The 4,495-nt window shown below is 46.4% G+C and overlaps 1 protein-coding gene across 1 annotated transcript in view; it reads left to right on the forward strand.

The window, feature by feature from the left end:
* The first annotated feature begins 4,441 nt into the window (after positions 1-4,441).
* Positions 4,442-4,495, forward strand: part of PRDM4 (PR/SET domain 4) — a 31,266-nt gene continuing 31,212 nt past the window's right edge. Inside the window, exon 1 of the mRNA XM_004700324.2 lies at positions 4,442-4,458. The gene's annotated coding sequence lies outside the window, so the exon portion shown is untranslated. The remainder of the gene's footprint in view (positions 4,459-4,495) is intronic.

The raw sequence follows: 4,495 nt of genomic DNA on the forward strand, positions 1-4,495 counted from the left end.
CTGGGAGAAATTGTAGCTGACACATGAAGAGAGGCTGATGGAGCCATACCTCTGGAGCCAGAGAAGCCAGATGGAGACCCCTGCCAGCGCTGAGATGCTTACAACGCCACTGGATCCACAAGACTTCCAACCCACTGGCCTGTGATCATCCTGCATTCGGCATCGTTGCATGTGTTTTGTGAGTCTGAAGAGGAATTTATAGATTGATCAGACATATGGGCTACTATTGGACTTATGGGCTTGATCTGGACTGGGCTGGGATGTTTTCTCAATGTTCTTGTATATAAAGCTCTTTCTTATATGCATATGAGTGTCTATAAATTTGTTTCTCTAGTCTACCCAGACTAATACAGTGTCTGATGATTTGGGGTGACTGTAGAACAATGTAGGGGTCTGGAGGTGTAGTGGTTATGTGTTAGGTTGAAATTATAAACCATCAGTCGCTCCATGGGAGAAAGACAGGACTTACTACTTTTTAAAAAAAGTTTATTTTATTTATTTATTTTTAAATAGTTTTATTAGGGGCTCATACAACTCATCACAATCCATGCATACATCAATTGTGTAAAGCATATTTGTATACTCATTGCCCGACTCACTACTTCTATAATCAGTTACAGTCTTGCAAATTCACAGGGGCAGTTCTACCCTGTCCTATTGGGTCGCTGTGAGTCAGTATCGACTTGGTGGCAGTGAGATGGTTTTGGAAGAATGATGTTCTATCACAGGACTGATTGCAACGCCAACTCCCCCATGAGAAACTGAACCCAGCTGAGTGAGATGAGGCTTCCTCTGTTGAAGGGGTTTTTAAAATGTACAAATAGTGTGTGATATACAAGGGGTTACCCCTCAAAACCAGAATTCTGCTGGATGAGTGGAACTTGGGTAGTACACATTTTTCATAGTAGGTGAGTATTAAGCAACTCACTCTGAGTCAGTGCACCCAGTGCTGTCTCCTGGGAAAGTTCTCTCTGGTCACAGTACATTTTTTTGTGAAAGCGGTTTTGCTGGAACCGTGTGTGTGTGATGGCTGATTTAAGAGAATAGCATGTGGCTGTGAGATTTTGTTTCCTGCTCTGGAAAAATGCTGCAGAAACTGTTGTGATGTTGAACACAGCTTAGAAGGACAGCACTATGGGAAAAACTCAAGTGTATGTGTGGTTTTCTCATTTCAAAAAAGGTGAAATGTCGATTGCTGACAAACTTCGTTCTGGACGTCCGTCAACTTCCCAAATGGATGAAAATGTTGACTTGTAGTGCATTTGAAGTTTGTGCCACCAGGTCAGACGGTTAATGAAGCTTTCTGTTTAGAGGTTCTGAAAAGATTGTGTAACAGTGTGCAACTAAAAAGTCCTGATTTGTGGCAGATGGGGTACTGGTTTTGCCACCCCGACAATGCACCCACTCATGCGGCCATCTCAATGCACCAGTTTTGGGCAAAAAACATCATGTCTCTCTCTTACCATGTACCTTCATCACCTGACCTCATTCTGTGTGTCTTCTTTATGTTTCCTTGAATGAAGAGGGACATGAAAGGACAGTGATTTGATGACGTAGAAGAGATGAAGGAAAAAAATGAGGGAGGTGCTATCATCCATCCAGACTGATGAATGTTTGAAAAATGTTTCCAAGAATGGAATCGCAGATTTGACAAATGTTAGTATAATGGTGAATATTTTGAAGATGATAAGGTTGTTTTGTAAAAAAATTTAATTACATAGCTTTGGAAAAAATCCTTTTTTTTCTTTGGATGATCATGAGCATTAGGCAGGCATGCCAACACCTCATTGCTTGGGGGACTGGTGTAGAAGATTACAAGGTCTGAACACAAAGGCTGCCTTTGTCTTGGGATTTATCCTTATGGCAGTGGTCTCATAGTGTTTGTCCCTTTGTGATTGGCTCCGTTTGCTCAGCAGAATGGTTTCCATGTCCACCCATGTCGTGAGGTGTTTCCTCTTTTCATCACTGTTTTTAAGGGATGCATTGTGTCCCACTTTATGGATGTGCAAGTGTTTCTTTATCCATCCTTCTACAGGTGGTATCTTAGGCAGGTTTCTCTAGAGCAGCGGTTCTCAACCTGAAGATCACGCCACGACATCTTTGGGGGTCGAATGGCCCTTTCACAGGGGTCGTCCGGTTCATAACAATAGCAAAATTACAGTTATGAAGTATCAACAAAAATAATTTTATGGTTGGGGGGGGTCACCACAACATGAGGAACTGTATTAAAGGGTTGTGGAATTAGAAAGGTTGAGAACCACTGCTCTAGAGAAACAAAACCAGGACACTTATGATTATGATATATATAGTATATGGATTTATACAGTGAGATTTAATGGAGATTTATACAGTGAGAAGGAATATAACAGCTGATTAGTCCACATAGCAGTACAGAGGGCTCAGCTCAACTCACTTTTGTGGAACAGTTAATCTACTGGAAGTCCTTCAACTCACTGGGCTGCTGTGTCCAACGTCAAGGAAGCAGACAGCAGAGTTCTCCCTTGGGTAAGGCAGGCAAAGTCTTCCTGTAGACAGCAAACAGCAGGGTGGGTCAGCAACAGTCAGTAGCTCGGGAGCTTAGCGAAGCAGGCCTAGAAGGGATTTGGAACTCAAGCAATGCAAGGCGACAGGATCCACCAGCCTCAGGTTCAAGAAATTGTATGCACCAGCAGCATGGCAAAGCAGGTCTTGAAGGAGCTCAAGTTCGATCTACATGATCCATGGGTTGGCTTGGCCCACAGGTAGTATAGCACGCAGGTTGAGGCAGAGAACCACCTAAAGCAGTAGCATGCTGGTCTGATCACCAGAGACCAGAGAGAAGGGTGGGCCTTTCAGAGCCATTTATCTCCTTGCCCTCCAATCAAACTGCTACCTTATTAATCTCACATGTTCCTAATGTCCAGGTTGGCACATTAAACCTAACTATCACAGATGGGCATTTGAGCTGTTTCCAGCTTCCTGCTATTATGAACTGTGCTGTGGTGAACATGGGAGAGCATACATCTGTTCATGTTGTGTCTCTAACTTCTTTGGGATATGTACCCAGTAGAGGTATTGCTGGCCCATATGGTCTATTTTCAATTGTTTTAGGCAGCACCGTATCACTTTCCACAATGGCTGTACATGTTTACAAACCCACCAGCAGTGTATAAGAGTTCCAATTTCTCTGCAGCCCCTACAGCATTTGTTGTTCTGTTTTGCTTGTTTTTTGTATTGGGCTATTATTGTGGGTTGTGTAATGTTTAATGTCAACTTCTTTAGAGTGGGGGGAGGAAAACATTTTCTTGTAAAGGCATCTCCTATGCACAGTGCCTGGTCTATGGTAGAGTATGAAACACAGAGAAAGCTCCAAACCAAATGCACGGCCATCAAGGCAATTCTGAGTCCCAGTGACCCTACAGAGCAGGGTGGAACTGCTCCTGATTCCAAAATTTCCAAGACTAATTTTTTTATGGGAGTAGAAAGTCCCATCTCTGAGATGTAGCTAATGGTTTCGAACTGCTGACCTTGTTATCAGCAGCCCAATGGGTAGCTCACTACCCTATCAGGGTCCCAGCAATCTTATAGGACATAGTAGAACTGCTCCTTAGGGTTTCTTAAACTATAAATCTTTAAGAGCAGTCTCATCTTTCTTCCAACGAGCGCCCTTGCTGTTATCAGACAGTACCTAACCCGCTGGCCCACCAGGACTCCTTAAGCCTTAAGGCAAAGCAAAAACCAAACCAAAAACCCCACACACAGATTCATTGCCACCTCGTCGTTGATGCCAACACACCCTAAGAACTGCCGCTGTGAGTTTGCAAGACTAACTCTTTATGGGGGTGGAAACTCCTGCCTTTCTCTCCGGGAGCGGCAGTTTCAAACTGTTGACCTTTCAGTGAGCAGCCCAGCACATACGCACTACGCCACCAGAGCTCCTCAAAACAAAGAAAGGGGAAAGATATTTGTGCAAAATCCTCAAGGACCTCCATTTGTGACGTTCCGCAGGGACAGTGGGAGCAGTCATGTGAACAATCTTTGAGGAATAATCCCAACTCCAGCTGGGCAACACTGTCAACATCTCTGGACGAAACAAGCCCTCATTTCCAATTCAGTGGACCATAGGGAAGCCACGCGGAATGCCACGAAGACTGACAGCGCGAGCCCGAAGGATTTAAAGGGCCACGACCAGAAGACTCCGGCTCTAGTGCGCATGCACACAGCCGCCTGGTTGCCTAGCAACCGAGGGTTGATCGCTCGGCGCTCGACTCGGCGCCGCCTCCCTGGGTCGACGCTCCCCGGTCTAACCTCTGGCGGGCCGCCCTGCTCGGGCCTGGGTTCCGTGCGTGCGCACGCGCGGCGGGCGGGCGGGCGAGCGGCGCGCGAGGGCCGTCGCCGGCCTGGGGGACGGGGGCGCACGCACGAGGGGCGGAGCCGCGGGCGCCCGAGTGGCTGAGCGACCGGAAACGTGCCTGAAGGGTGCGGCCTTCAGGAGGCGGCGGGCCGGGCGGGAAAC

This window comes from Echinops telfairi, unplaced genomic scaffold, assembly GCF_000313985.2.
Source record: "Echinops telfairi isolate 266 unplaced genomic scaffold, ASM31398v2 ScPeMD7_2;HRSCAF=8, whole genome shotgun sequence".
NCBI classification, from domain to species: domain Eukaryota; kingdom Metazoa; phylum Chordata; class Mammalia; order Afrosoricida; family Tenrecidae; genus Echinops; species Echinops telfairi.